This window comes from Acinonyx jubatus, chromosome B1 (genome assembly GCF_027475565.1).
Source record: "Acinonyx jubatus isolate Ajub_Pintada_27869175 chromosome B1, VMU_Ajub_asm_v1.0, whole genome shotgun sequence".
Taxonomy (NCBI): domain Eukaryota; kingdom Metazoa; phylum Chordata; class Mammalia; order Carnivora; family Felidae; genus Acinonyx; species Acinonyx jubatus.
This window is the reverse complement of record NC_069382.1, coordinates 14,166,281-14,187,704: the sequence shown is the minus strand read 5'-3', so window position 1 is coordinate 14,187,704 and position 21,424 is coordinate 14,166,281. Positions and strand designations below refer to the sequence as shown.

Sequence of the window (21,424 nt, the reverse complement as noted above, 5' to 3'; positions counted from 1 at the left end):
AATAAATGCAACAATAAATTACAGGACAAAACAGTATGAATGCAATAAACAGCCACAATCTGTGATATCACCTGAAAGCAGTTTGAGTGCCTGGGGAAGGCTTCATGCAGAATAAACAGAACAGAGGAACAATTACTGCCATGGGTTTTGACTGCGAACTGCCCCAGTACCTATGAGCTATAGGACAAATGCTTGGAGCTGTAGGGCAAAATACTTAAGCTATTTCTGCCTTAGTTTCCTCATCTGTAAAATAGAGATAATACAAGCACTTTTATCAGAAGGTTGTAATAAGGAATACACACGTACAAACACACCCACAGGGATGTGTATATAGATACAGATATAGGTATAGATATAGATATAGGTATATGCGTGTATTTATTTCTCAGTCTATTTTCACACTAGAATGTAAACTGCATAACAATGGGAAATATTGATTGTTTGCTGCTACGGTGACTGTCCTGTATCAACTTAGCTAAACTGAAACTACATTTCCAGCATTCTCTTCCCTGCATATTCTTGGCTTAGGGCTGGTCACAAGAGAAATTTGCACGATTACTTGGAAGTCAGAAGTGAAGCCTCTGCCATATTTTTATGCTCTGAAGGTCAGTGCAGGGCCCCGGCAGTGTGCTGGCTGGCACGCATGGTCACGGATCTGCTGGCTCACCCAGGCTGGTGCTCCTCTCCTTCCCACCACATCTCTTTCTTCGGCTTCTCTGAGTCCTGGGCCAGGCATGCGCACAGCTCCATGGTGAAGACCACCAGCTCCTCCTACAGGTTCCCTGTGTTATCAGGGTTACAGGCAGTGACTGATAGACGGGTTCTGGTTTCTTCTCATGGGTCATGATCTGCTCTTGCTGACCCCACTTCACATCTAGCTTTCCTTCCCCACGAGCCGGTCTAGGTAACCTATAAGGACTTCGGGACCATCACCAGACGGAGGGGCGACAGCCTTGCACAGAGTCCCCAAGCAGCTTCCACAACTGTGTAAGCTCTGATTCCTAAAATAATCCCATTATTCTGCATCACTTACAGCGATCTGGCTTTTCTGACTGAGCCTGGACTTGGCAACTGTTGTCAGAGGATGTTCTCTGAACCAGTTCTAGACTATCTGAAATTGGTTCTCTGACCTTATTCAACTGAAAGGCACTAATGACCAGGATCATTAGTAATAATTGGTAATGCTGGTCTGTGAGATGCACAGCAAAAGTTACTTTAATGGTTACTGGCAATCAAATGTCTCTAGCAAACAAAGCTTTGGGTGATGAAGTAGTTTGTTCCATAAAAACCTTCGTATATATAACGGGGTTGTTTAGTTGCATTCTGGAGAACTTGGGGGGGGGGGGGAAATGACACGCTCAGGGCTTTAAATTCCTAACTCAAGTTCTGACTAAGGGACAAGAAATCTATGCTTTTTTTCCCCAAAGTTGAACCTTTTTCCTGTAGCTATGGGGCCAAGGTTTCTGAAAACCAAACCTAAAGTCCAATCCAATTGAATTTCCAACTTTACAGGATCTCTTTTGCTAAAGTTAAGGCAATAATTAGAAAGGAGGAGGAGCCTAAAAACTGGGAAGGGGAGATATAGAAATCAACACAGCTAGGGACCTTGAGTCCCCAAGTTCTGCCGAGTCTTCTTTGCCAGTAGAAGAAATTCTTTCTCCTATGTCTGAGGAAGTTTTCATCCTTGTGCTTGAAGATCCTGACACGGTCTCTTCTGAGGCCATACACAAGAGACTGGTGACCTTCCTCAGGGTGAACTTATTCATTCTAGACCAGATTCAAATTCCAGCAGGCCCCAACAGGTACAACATATGACCTATGCCATACACATCAGAAGAACTGCAAGATTTTACCACTTTATATCAATAGGAACTTTGAGGGCATGCTTGTGAACCCAGTAAACATGTTGGAGCATAGTGGAAGGAATACAATGTTGAATTGGGTTTTTGAATTTGTTTATGGAAATATATAATAATGTATGTTAACATAATATAAATTGAAACAGAGATTCAATGTGTTCTTGATTCAATGTGTTAGCCAAGTGGCAGGTAGTGGCTCTAACACTTTCCTTATTTGGCTGACTGAAACCTGGTAACTTGGTTACCTGGACCCACAGATATGACACTAAGACTTTAATGAGATAGCAGAGAAAGTGTCTGCTACTGGGTGAAAAGAAAATGGAAAATGGTAGTACCGACTTCAAATATATTCCGTCTTTAGGAATGAATGAAAAGGAATGGGTTACTTTGTGATTCACGACTAAGAGATTCAACCCTTGTGAAGTTCATCTCTGTTTTTTACACTAATCCCAAGTGGGAACATCATGGGTCATTTTCTTCCCCAGCCTTGTGTACCACTGCGATTTGCAAATATTCTTGCCTGCTAAATAAAGCCTGGGCGATGTGGTTAATTTTAATGAGAGATTCTAATTAAATCATTTAGCCATGCAAGCACAAAAACCTTCCTCTCTTTCCAGCTGTTCCTTCTCCTGTGGTATCCGTCCCTTTGGTTGAATCTAGCGAGCTCTCTCTCCAGTTGAGGGGACTATTGAGTCCACCAGTTCTGTGACTTTTCAGTTACGACCCCAAATTTCCTATCTTGGCATGTTAGGGAAGTTGGAACGTCTTCATTTGTATTGTGGCCTTAATTAACATGGCTGGGGCCAGAATCCAACAGCCCACATGAGGCAGCACTAGATAAGGTGGAAAAGGGAGACGCCCGGATACAGTGCCAGCTCCGGGGTGCTCAGCGTTCGCCCTGCTCCGGTCCCCAGAAACACCCCAGTCCTGGAAAGTTTCAGCAGAAAGCACCCTCATGAATCTAAGGAACAACATTAGCTGCCTGAATTTTTCTTCTTTTAAACAGATTCAATCCCCAAATGCTCTTTGTACTCTTTGCTTCTTATTTTGAAAAAAAAAAATACACACTCTCTCTTTTTGAAAACTCTTTCTTATATAAAGACCTCAGCCCTTAAAAGGAATTTTTGCAAAAGAGAACAATTATGTAATGGCCTCTTAGGGATCTAATTCTCAAGATGTGACCTAAATGAATGATTTTTTAAAACTCCAGGTGTAAGTAGGAAGAGGAAAAGTGTTCTGAAAATCATCGCCCACTGTTGAGATCACGTATAACATCCATCACTTATGCGCTTTGAAATTATTCAAGGGGCAAGACTGGTCTCTTCCACTGAACTTATGTGGAACTTGCCAATTTAATTTAATTTTAGTATCTTTTAATGTGTAATTTTAATTTTTATTTAGAAAATGGTATCCTTTATCTCACCAATATCACTGGGAAAGTTGGGCTTTCACAGTATAAGGAATTAACTCAACACCTATTACTTATTCAAAATATGTAATCAAAAATCTAAGGTTTGGTTATATGCCATGCCATGTAACCCCAACATATTGGAATTTCAATTTATAAAATTATTAAATTCAGAAAAATGTATTGCAATTTTATGTATTCTCAGTTGTAAGATAAGAAAAATAATACTGGCTGCTGTTACCACTGGCCTAAGAGCCTGAATACGAGTATTGCAAGCACAACTTGCTAATAATTGCTACATAATCCAGCACTGATTTTTTAAGTTTATTTATTTTTGAGAGACAGAGAGGTAGAGCATGAGCTGGGGAGGGGCAGAGAGAGAGGCAGACACAGTATCCGAAGCAGGCTCCAGTCTCCAAGCTGTCAGCACAGAGCCCGTCATGGGGCATGAACCCACGGACCATGAGATCACGACCTGAGCTGAAGTCGGATGCTTAACTGGCTCGGCCACCCAGGTGCCCCAATCCAGCACTGATTTATACCACTGTAGCAATTTTATGCTAGATTTTCTAGGATCAAAGCAGGGATGTAGTCATTCTGTAGAGATGACCATTATGCGAGTGCCAACTTAAACAATTCTGCTTATCAGAATTTGCAACCCGAGACATCCCATTAAAACAAATACAAAACATCCAAAGAATGTGTATGTACCAGCGTGAGTGGGTGTGTGTATGATATAGATACATGTATCACACGTATACATATATATGTACATACACATATGTGTGTGCACGTGCGTGTGTATGATATACACATATATAACATGTATATACATATACATGTGTGTATGATATATATACATGTAACACCTTCAGAGGTGCTGCCTTCATTTTCTTCCATAAGCATAACAATATTTACTTTATAGCAAATCTTACCGTGTAAGAACACTGTATAGTAAATATGTTATAATAATTTTTCATCTACTTGAACAAGTCAAAAATTTTTAAGATCCACACTGATGAACTTCCCCCAAAATGTTTCTAATTTGATGGCAAGATTCATTAAATGTAAAGATCAGAAGGCTCTTATAAAATATCCAGCTCTTCTCACTTCTAAACATTTTCTATAATTTTTAGAAATTTTTTAATGTAGAATTTCAAGGCTATTTCTTTTCTTCATGGATTTCTTCACAATGGCAGCTACATTTAGACTTTTTAAAAATAAGTATTATTAAATCAAGAAGTTCTTGGCCTTGGTTAATTGTTAAGCATTCTGATGCCCCAAAGTAGTATGTAGGGGTCCCCATAAATCTCATTTAAATGACATCTCATGAACTATTTCTTCTTACTTTTGCTGTTGATTGGTGCTTTCTGAGACATCTAATCAAATCCTAAGTAGGGTTGCCAACTAAGATACAGGATATCCAGTTAAATGTGAATTTCAAATAAATAATGAAAATGTTTTTAGTATAAATATGTCCCAAATACTGCATAGCATATACTTATGCTAAATTTATTTTCATAGTTTATCTGAAATTCAAATTTAACTTCTTATCTTATACTTTTTAAAACAGCTTTATTAAGATATTCATGTACCATGAAATGTCACCATTTTAATTATACAAGGCAATAGATTTTAGTATACCACAGAGTTGTGCAGCCATTATTACAACCTAATTTTAAAACATTTTATCACCCTAAAAAGAAACCCTGTAGCCATTATCAGTCACTCCCCATCCCCAGGGTCCCCTTATTCTGCAGCCCTAGACGACCACTAATTTACTTTCTGTCTTTGCAGATTTGACCATTCTGGACATTTGACCTATATGGACTCATGCAATATGGGGTCTTCTGTGACTGGCTTCTTCACTTAGCCTGATTTCAAGGTCCATTCACGTTGTAGCATATGTCAGTGCGTCTGTGCTTTTATTTCTACATCTGGCAACGCTAATCAAAAGGCAATATGAAATAGAACCATTTTGCCTAATATAAGGTTAAAAAAAAAAAACTGTTCTTTACTACCAGACTCTGATCCAAACTGATCCCTGGAGCTATTCTATCAAATTCTCACATCTCCTTCGGATTCCTAGAATTTGCCACTCTGGATTTGGAGACCAGGGATCAGAACTAAGCTTAAGGTGACAGGATTGGGGGTGGTGACGCTGGCAGGGGTCAGAGGCACAGGATGGAGAAGGAGCTGGTGCTCCAGTTGGTGGTAAAAGGGTCTGAGCCAGTCATGCCCCAAGTACGAGGGCGGTCAGAGCTGAGTGTCTGCCTTCCACACCTTGGGGCCTTTGATGATGCTTTCTGTCCTTCTTTCCTTTTAGCTTTCCCCTCGATGTAGGCCATCACCAGATTTTCCCTCTGTGAGACGTCAAGAGGAAGGATAAATAACACAGGGGGTTAACCCTCACGCTGAAATTTGGGTTAGCCCCACCGCCAGTGACAGCGGTCTTGGGGTGGAAGGAGGGAAATGATTTGAAAACAGTCCTACTGCACAAGTCTGAAGGGTCTGATTTCCTATCTGCCGACATTGCCCTCTCCCCACGTCCCAGATCCCAGCCCCAGCCCTGACTCCTACCACCGTTCCCTCTCCAGTTGTGATAGCTCCCCAAAAGGATGTGGCGGTTTAGGATACAAGGCCCTGCCTTTGACCCTGACAGTCCATTGTGCTCATGGCCTCGAGAACTCTGGTCTATGCACAGTAAACCACGGCTCCGGGAGTTTCCCATTTAGGACTATGGAGGAGGAAGCATTAAAACTTCACCAAACAATTTAGCCAAATGATTACTTTGTTCTTTCTTTGTGTAACATTGCTTTTTGCCTTCCTCAGAATTAGATAATTTCATTTTCCTAGTTTAGACAGATCTCAGAAGAAGTTGTGTGACTTTGCTCCTGAGGGTGAGTGAGGGGACCTTGTCTCCTCAGGGACTTGAGCAGTAAGCCCAACCCGCCCTCTGCCTTGCGTGACAGGATGCTCTGTGCATGCCTGATGGAATCCAGGACAGTGCCCCACGCCCTCCACTTGTAAAATATGTATTTCAAACTTGATGTATCTTTCAGCTTAAGCCTTCATCAAAGCTGTAGCCAGCATCAAGAACTCCCCCAGAGGGCCTCACTCCAACGCTTCTGTCTCCCACAGAGAAAGGAACCTGCTCTCACCCCAAAGTACATGCTCAGCTGGCAGAGTGAATTCTTATCACATTAAAAGAAAAAAAAAACCCACTAACCATCACTTTCCAGAAACTCTTGCAAAAAGGTCAACTTTAAGGCAATGTTTATCACATGCATTTCAAGGAATCCAGGGTTTAGCTAACTTGTTCCCAAACTTTAGTTTCCTAAGGTGTTGTTTCTTTCTTTCTTTCTTTCTTTCTTTCTTTCTTTCTTTCTTTCTTTCTTTCTTTCTTTCTTTCAGTTTGCAATGCCCTTCAAATTCCAAATATTTATGGTTCCCTGAGAGCAGGCTGTCGTACTTTGCAGCCTGGTGGCCCTGAGGCAGCATTCTTGCCTGGCAGGATTCTAGAGGCAGAGAAAAAGAATGATAAATAGAATCCACTGTGGGTGAGTTGGGTCGAAAGGGAGTGATGTTCCTTTTGCGCCGTGGGAGACAGACCTGTGAGCCAGGCTGTTCCTCGGAGCCGCACAACCAGAGATGCCCGTGGCCTTCAGGAAGGTGCTGCTATCCAGCTCTTGGCTCTACCCGGCCACTGCGCCCCTCAGTTCTTTCTCCCCCCTGACCAACTCAGTGAAGAGAATACTAGCATTTCACAGGTTAGATTTCCTCATGCCCACTAACAATAGCTAAACACAGTGAGACTAAGTGCATACTGCATGTGCGGAAATGAAATCAAACTACCCTAAGAGTGAGAAACGTGGAAGAAACAAAACACAAAGCCACTGAATGATCCAGGAGACTTACTTTCTATCCCTGGGCCCAGTAACTTCCGAGCATATTTCCCTCAAGAGACCTCTTGTAAGGCACAAATTATAGTTGTTTCATCAATGTATCCATCAGTCATTACACATTGAGCACGCCTACAGTATGTAAGGCATTGTGAAATCGTTACCTAAATTAAAAGTACTGAATACATTTCTCGCACTGCACGTGATCAGCTCATTAGCTCAAAATAAAAATTCTAATTAAAAAAAATTACTGAATTCCAAGATTTCAAGGACACTTGCACCCTCATATGTAAAGAATGAACTCTCATGGCAAAAATTCTCCAGGAAGATAATGGCTCACTAATATCTCCTATTTGGTATAATGCTATGTCTTGGGTGGCTCAATGAACCAAAGAGATAAGATCATTTCAGCTGTGTATCATTTACTGGGCAGGTCTTTTGAGAGAGTAAATCTTTGACGTGGAATCATTGGGAGGACTCCCCTCATAGCATCCTAGTACTACACTATACTTCTATAGTATCTCTGTGTGTATATATGTATATATATATGCATATGCACCTACCCACTCCCATATAAATATGTATATACACATATACATATATCCTTTGTCCAGCTCTTAACTAAAATTAATCCATCTAATTTACCTCTAGAGTTCCTCTAGCTTGAATATTCCAGGATTCCGCATTGCATTAGTTATGTACCTCAACCCTGAGGAAACAGAACATAGGACAGGCCTATGCTTTTAGAAATGAGAAGGTCTGGAGCACTGGGTGTTGCCTACAGGAGCGAGTTCCAGTGGGGGACCTGGGGCAGAGAAAGGGCTATCAGACAGGCAGAGGAATCAGACAGGAGCTGCAAAGGCAGCAAAGTCAAACGTGGCCATGTTTTACCCAGAGCCAGGCCTATACCTGCAAAATTGGATTTAATGCAGAGTGTCTAAAAATACGCTCAATGAAAACAGTCTGCTGATTCTCTTCTCAGAAGAGACTACTGCAAGACACAATGGGGTCAGTATTTGAGCCTTCATTTTAATGCTTAGAAGAATCTGCATTTACGCAGTCAATTTTCTCCTACCCGGGAGTTAAACTTCTGACTTCTTTGTTGAATCCTCGCAGAAAGGGGCCAGAGGTTAATGGACTTGGGAATCCAAGGCCCAGTGATACAAGAACTGTGCATTCCATCATCACTTGAACCTCTACACATTATCAGACTGAATAAATACAGTAACACCTCACTCATCTACAACCCAACTATACAGCAAATGCATAAGGGGGAACCAGGAAAGCAGACAAGGGCTTGTGATGGAGTAGAGATTATAGGCATTGGAAAACAATGCTTGGGGTAGAGACAGAGGGACAATCAGTCAGACAAACAGACAGAGAACTGTGCAGCCATTCCTACTAAACCACAAAGCAGGCAGCCCACATTTTGTAGAGTATTTTGGAGGGAAGCAAAGTTTTCTAAAGAAATCCATTAATGAAACTTGTATGCTTCAAGACTGCTTTGAACAAGTGCACTGAGCCATGGTTAGTGATACAAGCATTAAAAAAAAGGGGAGGGGCAACTCAACACAGAAGAGAAGAGCCAGACACAAGGACAACGCAAAGAGGGCAGGTGCCCTAGATGGCTGGGACAGGATCTCTGCCCTTAGCTGTGAGGATAAAATGTTAGCAGCTGACCCTAATTACAAGGAATAGGCAAGCAATATCAATACCTACAACTGTTTATATTCCTGCCTAAATGGGCTATAATATTGTCTCATTGATTTCAAGCTTTCTCAACAAGTTCCAAGTTAGTAAACCTTTAGATTCCTGGCTTATTTTTGGGAGTGCTGCAAACAACACTTGCATTCAATATAATCTATTCTGTTCAAGGGAAGCCCCTCAGCCTGTTATTGAGACTGCTTAAGGCTAAATTCTACAGTTACAGCAAACTTGGGAGTTCTGGCTTTCTAACTCACAGAAATTAGAAATTACAGAGGCTTTATTTACCCACACACAAACGCTAACATCAGCAAGAAGTGACAGGTAATAACAAATAAAGGGAAAGGAAAGAGATAAACTCTCTAGTGCCAACCCAACTACCAGAGAGCATAGCAGACTTCAACCCTCATCACAGACCCTGTGACACACATTTGATGGCCTAAATCTACCAAAAAAAAAAAAAAAGGCACAATTGCAATCAGTACATCTGATTTTAAAATGTGGAAAAGTAAGCAAGGGAGTTTGAAAATATTTTGTCCAAAGGGGATGAAGAAAAATAGAAACTTGCCTATCTACATAAAGTTGTCAAGAGATGAGGACAGTTGAGGTCTATCCTGGGTTGAATAGTGTCTCCCCAAAATTCTTGTCCACCCAGAATCTGTAAATATGACTTTATTTTGAAAGAGTGTATTTGCAGATGTAATCAAGCTAACATGAGGTCCCATTGGATTTGGGTGGGCCCTAATCCAACGACTGCTATCCTCAGAAAAAGAAAGAACTTGGAATAGACACACGAGGAAAGAGGGCCATGTGACAACAAAGGCTGAGATTGCAATAATGCCACGAGCCAAGGAGCACCAAGAAGTGCCAACAGACACCAGGAGCTGGAAGGGGCAAGAAAGGATCCTCCCCTAGAGCTTTCAGAAAGAGAATGGCTCTGCCAGCACCTGAATTGCTGAGTTCTAGTCTCCAGAGCTGTGAGACTTCTGTTGTTTAAAGCCACCCAGTTTGTGGTACTTAGTTTTGGCAGCCCTGGGTAACTCATTCAAGGTCCTGTTCTGCCTGGTTCATTCAGTCAATTTAGACAGTTGCTGTTGAAATCAATACATGCGGTTTGTTGAGAGATTACCATTTTGCAGACACCATGCTAAGCATTTTGCATGGGTCAACTCATCTAATCTTTACAATGACCCTCGGAGGTGGTTTGAATGTGTGAAGAAAGCTAGTGAATGTTGCAATAAGAAGTTGGATGGGGTACCCGGGTGGCTCAGTTGGTAAAGCGTCTGACTTTGGCTCAGGTCATGATCTCACAGTCCCTGAGTTCAAGCCCCGCGTCAGGCTCTGTGCTGACAGCTCAGAGCCTGGAGCCTGCTTTGGATTCTGTGTCTCCCTCTCTCTCTGCTCCTCCCCTGCTTGCACTCTATACCTCTCTCTCTCTCTACAGTAAATAAACATTTTTTAAAAATTAAAAAAAAAGTTGGGCTCAGGTGTATTGGTTCCAGAATCATGCTCTACTGCACATATGATGCACTTTGGAGCTTAAATCAACCAAATCTGTTGTTTTCACAGAGTAAATTATCCAGATAATTCACTCAGCTTCATTTTGGATGATTAGGATATTTTTACTGGACATGAAATTCTAAGTTGGCAATCTTTTTCTCCCTTAAACACTATAAAGATGTTTTTCCATTGTCTTCTCCCTCCACTGTTTCTGATCATTGTTCTTCTAGATGTGAAGTGCCTTTTTTCTTTGGCTGCTTATCTTTTGGTTTTTAGCAGTTTGTTGATGATTTACCCAATGATAGTTTTCTTTGAATTTATCCTGCTTGGGATATGCTGAGCTTCTCGGGTCTATAGGTTGAAATACTTTTTAATCAAATTTGGAAGTTTGGGGCCATTATTGTTTTTCACATGACTGTTCTGCCATATTTTCTCTCTCTCCTCTTCTTCTAGGACCCCATGTTAGATATTGTCCCACGATCATTGAGGCTCTGTTTATGTTTTTTAAGTCTTTTTATTCTATTTGCTTCAGCTTGAATGATTTCTATCCATCTGTCTTTAAATTCACTGATTCTTTCTTCTGCTGTTAAGTGTATCAAATCAATGTTTTATATCAGAAATGTATTATTTAATTCCAGGAGATCTATTTGGCTCTTTTTCAAAATCTCCTTGCAGGCACTAGAATATAACCACCAGAAGGGTAGGGCATTTTAGTGCACTTAGTGCCCTGCTTTATCCCTGTTTCCTAGAACTGGAATGATATTTGTTCGTAGACAAATACACGCCTTCATCTCCCTGGCTGGAGCTAATGAGATAACGAATAAACAGCTGACTTAGTAAAGACTATTTTGGGAAGAAATGAGAGCTGACAGGTTCTTCTTTTCCTTCTAATGTTTGATGATCTTAAAGTCTGCTGATTCTTCTTCTCATGAAAAGCTATATGTAGGACAGTTGTGGGGTGCCCTGGGTGACTCAGTTATGTGTCCAACTCTTGATTTTGCCTCAGGTCATCATCTCATGATTTGAAAGTTCAAGCCGCATGTTGGGCTCTGTGCTCACAGTGCAGAGCCTGCTTGAGATTCTCCATCTCCCTCTTTCTCTGCCCCATGTACATGCCCTCTCTCTCTCTCTCTCAAAAATAAATAAATAAACTCAAAAAAAAAAAAAAAAAAAAGGACAGTTACTGATTGCTTTAGTTTGGATTCCAAAGAAGTAGACCCTGAGAATCCTGAGAAAAGTATTCAAGTGTGAGTTATTTATTTTGGAAAGGATCCCAGGAACATCTGTGGGTAACTTGGAAACTGAGAAACGAAAAGAATGGCAGCCAATAAAAGGTGTATTATGAAGCACATCTCTTTGTGGACAACTGGAGGTTAAGGCCAGTGGAGAGTTCTGGGACTCAGTGGAGGGTTAGCCCACCTTAGGGGCAAGGGAACTTTGATCTTAGTACACCATTTCCATCAGTCACTGACTGAGGATTGGTGGGGTTGGGGTGAGGGGTTGATTATGTACTTTTAGTCTGCTATACTAACATTTCTGAGGAGACAGGCTCTGTAGCCAAAGAAAGACCTCAGGCATCAGAAATCCCACAGGGTGATTACCATCATAAACTGTAAGGAGGCATGGGTGGGACACCTTCATCAAGAACTACACTGATAAAATTGTTTACTTTCAGAATATATATATCTAATAAGACAAATATTTAATACAGTGCGAGGCTCACAGAAATATTACCCTGGAGTAGTAGATAAATCCGACTCTAGAGTCAACCCAACTTGGGCTCAATTATAATCTCTTCTATTTACCTGCTTTGTGACCCTGAAAAAAATCACTTAACTTCCCTCATTTATAAAAGGGTCTAAAGCATAAGATTGATATGGAGAATAAATAAGATTGTATCTGACACACAGTCAGCACTAGAAAAGAAGAAATTTACATCTTTTTCCTCCTCCTGGATTTAAGCCAAAACAGTAAATTGTGAAATTTCAGGCATCAGTGAACCAGGAAGAATCTGAGTGGAGAGGACGAGGAAAAGAGAAAACAACGTTCTGGTATTCCTGAGTTACAATATGGAGGAGACACCTCTTCCCTTCTTCCCAGTTTGGAGCTCGGGAGCCCACAAGAGTGCAATACAACTGATAGAAATGGAGAAGCTGGAGAGAGAAGTTGTTTCAGTGTGAGGACGCCTAATGAAGCAATTCACTCAAGTGTTTGAACATTTAGTCCAGGAGAGGTCAGAGATTTGAATGTTATCCTGGATTTTGACAACCTACTAACTCAACCCTAGCATTTTTAGCAAATGTATGTACACTTCAATGTGGATCACTTGATTTTTTTTTACTTAAAACAATTTTTTTTAATGTTTATTTATTCTTGAGATAGAGACAGAGCGTGAACAAGGGAGGGGCAGAGAGAGAGGGAGACACAGAATCCGAAACAGGCTCCAGGCTCTGAGCTGTCAGCACAGAGCCCAATGTGGGGCTCGAACCTACAAACTGTTAGATCATGACCTGAACCAAAATTGGACCCCCAACCGACTGAGCCACCCAGGCGTCCCCAGATCACTTGATTTTAAAAATTACTTCTTGGGGCACCTGGGTGGCTCAGTCAGTTGAGCAGCTGACTTCGGCTCAGGTCATGATCTCGTGGTCTGTGAGTTCGAGCCCCGCATAGGGCTCTGGGCTGACAGCTCAGAGCCTGGAGCCTGCTTCGGATTCTGTGTCTCCCTCTCTCTCTGCCCCTCTCCCTCACTCATGCTCTGTCTATCTCTGTCAAAAATAAACATTTAAAAAAAATTACTTCTTTATTTTGAGAGAGACAGAACTTGAGTGGGGGAGGGGTAGAGAAAGAGGGAGAGACAGAATCCCAAGCACTTGTGCAAGGTCAGCACACAGGGCGCGATGCAGGGCTTGAACTCACGAAACCGTGAGATCATGACCTGAATCGAAATCAAGAGTTGGTCACCTAGGCAACTGAGCCACCCCGGCATCCCTTGATCACTCAACTTGAGTTAGAAAACACTGTCTGGAGTTTTCACTCCACGGGACACGGGACATAGAAACACAGCTTGGTGAGAGGCAAAAGGATTGCTGCAAAGGGAAACAGGGTCAGTCGTCCTGTGTTGGCTGAAATACACAAATTTCACAGGCCCATCTGCCTACAGTGTCTGATAAGACTTTTCATTCTCATGTGTTGACAAAAACCATTGGCATCACTAATGCACATTACCCTATGTTCCAGTCAGTACCAAATTTCTATGGAGCTGGAAATGAAAATGAAGGGCACAGCTGGAATCATTTGGGTTCTGGTTTCTCCTCTTAAATGCTTCAAGACGTTGTTGTGTTGGGACTGGGAAGCTTCCAGGAATCACATGGTTGTGGCTTGTGATTTCAGTTGTCATTCAGACGGGCCAATTTTTGAATGAATGACTAGAATGATAGCAGGCAAATGATAAAAGGGCAGGGGTCGGGGGGAGGGAGGCGTTCTCAAGTATAGGTATAAAAGTCAGAAAGAAGGAGGAGGAGGAGGAAGAGGAGAAGGGGAGAAAGAAAGGTCAAGAAAATAAAAAAGAACAGGAAAAAGAAATCTGAAGTCCTGGGAGATAAACATTTCCAAAGAGTAAGTCTATAGTTTACCTATATATATGCAATAAATATTCACCAGTCCCTTCTAACGTGTCGAGGATGGTTCTAGGAGCTGGAGACATAGCAGTGAATCAAACATGCCTTTCTGGCACTTACATGCTAGTGGTCCTGCTGGAAGGCCCATTTAGGAAGGTGTGGCAAGGCTGAAGCTACTACGTCCTGTTTAGTTAAAACTTTGAATGTCTTCAGGTCCCTTGGCATCATCCCTTAGGTCAGAAATCTGAATCCAGATCTGCCTCTGACAATCTAAAAGTCAAGATACAGCAGAGTGCCTGCTATAAGAATTCTCCCCGGCCACATAGGATTGGAAGTTGGGAAAGAGAACCGACTCAGTGAGTAGGTTGCCAAGCAACCGATCAGAGTCACCAAGTCCTCAGACGTCTTCTGGGTAAGAGAAAAGCATCATGGTTTTAATTACAGTGGTGGCTCATCTCCTTCTTCCTTGAGTAGCCATGGGACAGGAGCAGATGTTTATCATACACAGGGCAGAATCTCTCCACATGGAATCCACATGGGGCTTCCAGTTGGCATACTGGTGTCGCATTCTGAGGCATTCCTTTGAAAGGCAGAATTTGCCCCAGAAATTTTGTAACAATTATCTAGAAACCTGACACAATGTCAGTAGCTGACAACGAGCAGACATCTGATATACTACCTTCTTGACCCAAAACATTTCTGAGGGAATAGGGCTGTGAATAGGCAGCTAGATACACACGAATATGCATCGATAGTTCCAAGACAACTAACAATCACATGCAGAAACCTGCATCCCTACACGGCAATAAGACCAAGAGGATCTAGGGGAGGGGTAGTGATTAAGCCTGAGATTGTAATTTGGGAAAAATGGGTTCTCACCCGGCTCTGCCAACTAGCCATGTGATCTTGGGCAAGTCACTTCAATTCTAGCCAGAATCTGATCCCCTCTCACCAGTTCCATTGCTACTACTCTCTCCAGCCACTGGGACCATTGCAACGTCTGCTTCTTAGTCTTATCTTCACATCCCAATGGTCTAGAATCAACACTAAAGCCAGAACAATCCTGCAGAAGCTCTCAGATCTTGTCACTCTTTTGCTCCATCTCCCCAGTGGTTCCTGTCTCGTTCAGAGGAAAAGCCAAGTCCATGCAATGACCTGGAAGGTTCTACGAGATCAGACATCTCCTACTCCTAATCTCATCTCCTACTACTCAACCCCTTGTTTGCCCTGCTCCCCACGCTATTTTGACTTTGTTTTTGAACCTTTAGTGTGCTCCTGCTGCAGAATATTGGAATTAGCTCTTCCTTCCCCTTCCCTCCCCTCCCCTCCCCTCCCCTCCCCTCCCCTCCTCTCGTCTCCTCTGTTCTCTTCTCTTCTCTGTGCCTGGAACACTGTCTCTCCAACTAGCTCACTTCCAACCTCCTCTTCTACCTCAAGTCTGCTTAAATGTTCCTTTCTCAGTGAGGCCCTCTATAACTTCCTATTTAAAACTGAAGCCCCACCCTAGCTGCTCAATCACTTACTCTGCTTTTTTCTTTTTCTAGAGCATTTATCATCTTCTAAAACACTTTATAATTTAGTTATTGATGACGTTTATAGTTTATTATCTGCACTCCTATTAAGACCCATGAGGGCAGGAATCTTGGTATATTTCATTCACTGATGTACCTGAACGGGCCTAAAGGAGCCCCTGACACATAGTTAGTGTTCAGTAAATATCTGTTGAATGGATGAATGAGCAACTCAGAGTGCAATAAAAATATTCACAATCTCTAGTCACAGGCAGTTAGGACTCTAGGCTGAGATGATCAGAAATATCCAGCAGGTTTCTTCTTTGTTGTCTTCCAGCGGGTGGTAAGGAATACCTGAGTAGATACAGTACCATGTCAACTTCCAGGGAAGTTGCCCTTTAGGCAACGGGCACTTGTTTCTTGTGATTCTCCTACCAGCTTGCTCCACCAAGTTCCTGCCTGTCCCCATGGGATTTGCACCGGACTGAGAGACAAATGAATGACAAGACTGCTGTTCATCGCAGAGAACAGAAACAGAAAGGGAGATCCTCCCTCTTACACACAGTTCAGAGACATTCATCTCTGCCATGCCCCTTGGATTGAACAGAATCCAGCAACTGGTTGTGCAAAAGACAGGATCCGCTAGTAATTGGCCAAACAGCTTTTCTTAGCATTGGCTGAATCAAGAATGTGCCCTTAAACATTAAATTCTCTTAAGGTCCAGGATCTCTGCCAAATCTTGTTACAATAGAAAAAGGCAAGTCAAATCCTGACCAATTCATGGCATTAGGTTAAATTCCTTCTAGGTAGCACACTCTACAGTGTTTTGTTTTGTTTTGGTTTGGTTTTTGAGGTGGGGGAGAGGCAGAGGGAGAGGGAGAGAGAGAATCCCAAGCAGGCTCCATGCCCCATCAGAGCCTGATGCAGAGCTCTATCTCATGACAGTGAGGTCATGACCTGAGCTGAAATCAAGAGTGAGACACTTAACCGACTGAGCCACCCAGGTGCTCCTACAGTGTTGTGACCAGTGTTAACCCACCATATTCACGCGGGGTAGAGCATAATGAGGGGGAATAAAACAATCTCTTTCAATGAGGCACTTTTTCCCCCAGAGACAACAGGTAGCAAAATGAAAAAATGGGGGAGCCTGGGTGGCTCCGTCGGTTAAGCATCTGACTTCGGCTCGGGTCATGATCTCATGGTTCATGGGTTTGAGACCCGTGTTGGACTCTGAACCGACAGCTCATAGCCTGGAGCCTGCTTCTCTCTGTGCCTCCCTCTCTCTCTGCCCCTCCCCTGCTCGTGCTCTGTCTCTCATTCACTCTCTCTCTGTCAAAAATGAATAAACGTTAAAAAATTTAAAAAAAAAGAAATCACTAAGAATCTAGCTGCCTTTTTATATTAAAAATATTTTAATAAAAAAATCAAAATACACACTGAAGTGCCTAGGCGCCCAAGGTCCAACTTCAGTGATTAGTTCAAAGCCAATCTCATTTCACTTACCACTAACCAAGAACCTCAGATTATTTTGAAGCGAATTTTATTTTATCTCAATATCATTTTATTTCATCCACAGTGTCATTGTCATGTCTAAAATAGCTGACATCTCCTTTTAAATTATCTAATTAGCCTTCAGTGTTCATATTTTGCTAATTGCTTCAAAAATGCATTTTTATAGGTTCATACACTGCAGTTGAGGTTTCTCAAGTATCTTTCAGTGTATAAGTTCCTTCTTTCCCTACCACTTGCTCTGTTCTTTAAATTCTATTTGTTGGAGGAGCTGTTGTCCCCCCAAACTACCTATAGTGTGGATTTTGCTGCTTAGTTATAGTGTCACTTAATACTTCACCATATTTTCTGAAAATTGGTAGTTACATCTAGAAGCACTATCAGAATCAGAATCAAGTTTTGAGCAAAATTACTTCAGTGAACTGTGTATTTCCATCAGGAGGCATATAGTGTCAAGTTGTTTCTCTTTTTTGAGATGTCACAAGCTATTGATAATCATTACCAAGAGTCATTACTAGCTGGAATGCTCCCATAGGAAAAATTATTCTATCAACTATGTGGTTACCCTAAAGCACAATTCATTTAGGCATGGCAAAACAAACACTTAAATTTTTTTTGGTCAGTTTTCAAAGTAAGATGGTTCTCAGGGCACCTGGTGGCTCAGTCAGTTAAGCGTCTGCTCTTGGGTTTCAGCTCAGGTCATGATCTCACATTTTGTGGGATTGAGCCTCACGTTAGTGTTAACGTGGAGCCTGCTTGGGATTTTCTCTTTCTCTCTCTCTCTCTCTGCCCCTCCCCACCCTCTGTCTCAACAAATAAACTTTAAAAAACGAAAAACAAAATAAGGTGGTTCTTTAACATCTTCCAACATGGCCTATAAGTTTGTTTGTTTCTTTTATTTGAGTGCCATTGTGAATTTATAGATCCATTGGGAGCCTCTTCTGGTTGGCCCCAAGGTCATTTTGGCATGACTCTAGCAATATTTGGTTATTCCCTGATTTCTGGCATAACAAAATGTTCTGAACTCATCTTTACATATCTTGATTTCAGAAAAGGAATCAGCAATTTCTACAAAGATTAGCTCCCTTAATTGCATTCTTAGCAGGAAATATACATTTAAAAAATTCTGTCTGATCAGTAAATAAATCGTTGTTCAACTTCAAAAAGTAATAGGTGTGGACCTATCACTTTGTGGGATGAAGTTCCTGAAGGCAGCTAGCTAGACTTCCAGGGTGTGCTGGTGGAGAGAACTTTCTCCCTCCTGACCAAATCAATAAGGCAGCTGGCCTCAGTTTTGGATTCTCTCTCTTCTCTGTATCCAGTTCAGTAACTTGAGTAACAAGCAATTGGTTGTTAACTTTGGTACTTCATCTGCATATTTGTTCTTAGTAATGTACAAAGACAGCGCAGCTGACACACTTCTGGGCATCTAAGTCACCTCCTGGCCATTTATGGCTGCATCCAACTCCCTCTGGAGCCCCATACTAGGCACTGGAGAAGAAAGAGGTGAAAAACAAAGAGCTTCTGTCCAGTCGGGAGGCAGAATGCATCCTTTAAAAAGTCACAAGATGCACAATATGTATAGGAAATGCTAGAGGGCTCTGGAGGGCGATGGAAGGACCGTGAAGGCTGTGGAGGAGGGCGAGGTGCAACTGAGCCTTGAAGGGTCCCTGTGGCAGAGACGCTGCTCTATCACACCATTTCTACTTCCTGGGCACCCAGGGAGATGGCATTTCCTTACTTCCTCTGGCCACTGGAATGTGTAAGTGAACATTCCAGGCTTAGCCTTGAAGAAGGAAATAATGACCCCTCAAAAATGTATCTTTTTGTCTTTACCTTGCTAGTCTCCCTCCCTTCATGCTCTTCCCCACGGGGCCCCTCTAGCCAGGCCTGTGCCTCAGGGCAGGATGCTTCTCAGGGGGGTGTCTGTAGTCACAGCTCACAAGCAGACATGTCTGTGCCTCCGAGTTGAGTAGAATGTTCCTCGTCTCGGACATCTAACAATTCTTTCACCCAAAGGGAATTGCAGCGTTACATTTAGACGTGTAGAACCTTTCACCTTCTCCCAAAATCAAATGGCCAAAGATCCACCTACTACTCCTGGGAGACTTTCTCAAATAGGAAGAGAGAGCTGTGAGTGGGGATATAAACTGCTTAATCACATCCTCATCCTAGAATATTACTCAGCCTTCACACACCTTACCTCCAGGGTGACTGTCATGGGTCACATAGGAGCAAGGTCACGCCAGGATCCGGCCACTGACTCTCTTCCCTCTGGTGGCTGTGATACTTTCCTTTTAAAAATAACATTTATCATTTATTCTCGTTAGAAAAAAACACATCTGCTGAAAACACAACAGAATGATAAAACAAAGACAATTAAAATCACCTATAATCCAGTAACTCCAAACTATAGTTTGATGTGTATACTTCCGGTCGTTTGGAACCCCCTGGGTATGTGTGGGCCGTGTTGGTTTTGTCCTCTCAGGATCCTATCGCACGTGGTTTTGTAGCTTGCTTTCTTCCTCAACGATATCGAGTGAGGGTTTTCCCGTGCCCTCGAGTATTTCTCTACGACCAGATCGATATATCCGGAAGACAGGTGGTTTCACCAGGGAGGAGGGCCCTTGTCACAAAGAAGGATTCGTCTGTCCAGGCTCGGGCCGCACTGGGGTGGGCGCCCAGATCTGCCAAACCCGACAGACAGGACAGGAAGGAGAAAGGAGGCCCCGGGGGGGGGGGGGGGGGGGAGGGGGGAGTAACACCGCCAGGCACCAGCCTCGCGGACGCTCTCCCTTCTGGAAGCGCAAATCCCAGAAGCACCTCCCTGCGTCTGCCAGGAGGCCTTGCAACCGGCTTGCGGCTCTCCCGCCCTTGCCTCCCTTTCAGATACTGGACGCTGTGCTCTCACTTTTCTTCAGTTGGGCTTCTGAGACAGGTGGGGTGAGGGGGCGTGCGGTGAGGGGCGGGATTAGCACCCGGAGCGGATTGTAGGGGTGGGGGGTGGTATAAATCAGACGTGTCCTCTCTCCGGACCGTGCTGCTCCCGGAGAGGAAAGGTCGACTTAACACGGCTTCACTTCCTAGGTGGCCTTTGCAAAGTCCCTAGAAGGCATTTTGCGTTATGCTTCAGACACGCAGCGGGGGCCTCTCCGGGAACTGCGGCCGTGCAGCTTGTTGGCAGTGGCTGCGCCGTCTCTCAGACAGAGGCAGGCGTGCACCGGCGGCGGGAACGTGAGTGTCGCGGCAGCCTGGGGCTGCGATGGCCACACCTGGTCCGCGCGTGCGCGGCGGGCATGGGCGCGTGCGCGGCGGGGACACGTGCGCGTGCGCGGCGGGGGCGGGGTGGGGGCGTCGCTGAACCCCGAGACCAGAGCGACTGCATGCGCGGCGCTGGGACGCCCTCCACCTGCAGTGAGTCGGCTGCTCACGTCCGCTAAGCGCATGGAAATCTCTATTGGCCGCAGCCGGTCTGTTAGAACAGAAAGGTTCATTGTCCTGAAGTCACCCAGCCTGTCTGACCACTTTGGAAGTTTCTTTATGCTCCGCAGAACTTGAGGCAGTTGTCCCACCGGCCACTGGATTATTGACGCATGAGCTTTACCCAGCAAACCTCTCTCGGAAGGGGCGACCGTGGTTTAATTTTCCACGAGGCAGGGAAAGCAACGCTTGAGAAGAAAAGTTCTGCTCTCCCAGCGCACTCGAACTTTAAGAACAGTAAACACTCCACTACTTGACGGAGTGGGGGGAGGGGTGGTGGTTATTGACCTGAAATTACAATTTTGTGGGAAGTGGTTGTAAGCAAGTGTGCATGGACAAGAGTGTTCTCGGACCACACTTTCTTCAGACTTCTTATGCACCGACTTGGCCTGCCCTTGGGCTTCTCTCTGACTTTGGAGAATCCTGTTTGAGCAAGAATCCTGCTAAATCAGTTTGGGGGGATCCCCGACCCCCAGCCTTAGTATCTGATCCCCCTGGGCTGCCTTCAGCAAAAATTCTGTGGACGGGGCGTCTGGGTGGCTCAATCGGTTAAGGGTCCCACTCGGTTTCAACTCAAGTCATGATCTCACAGTAGGTGAGTTCGTGCCCCATGTGTGACAGTGCAGTCTGCTTAGGATTCTCTCTCCCTCTGTCTCTGTCTGGTCCTCCCCTGCTCATGCTCTGTCTCTCTCAAAATAAATAAACTTAAAAAAAAAAAATTCTGTGGAGTTGGTCTAGCAAGAATCCCCCAACCCCTTCTTGGTGATTTTCCATCCACTGACCCCCCCACCCTATGCCTTGCCTGTACATCCCCATTTGTCTGTTTTACAATTGAGTCCAACCTCTCTTCCCTACAAAACCCCATTGTAGGAGCCCCTCTTGAATAAAGAAAGGCTGCCTGTCTCTAACATGTCCTGAATAATTTTTTTAG

General features: G+C 43.5%; 1 protein-coding gene across 1 annotated transcript in view; it reads right to left on the bottom strand.

Moving 5' to 3' along the window:
* Window positions 1-20,255, bottom strand: part of STOX2 (storkhead box 2) — a 269,212-nt gene extending 248,957 nt beyond the window's left edge. The window contains exons 1-2 of the mRNA XM_053216273.1: window positions 19,403-20,255; window positions 19,217-19,307 (exon numbers count right to left, since the gene is read on the bottom strand). The gene's annotated coding sequence lies outside the window, so the exon portion shown is untranslated. The remainder of the gene's footprint in view (window positions 1-19,216; window positions 19,308-19,402) is intronic.
* Between the last annotated feature and the right edge of the window lie 1,169 nt (window positions 20,256-21,424).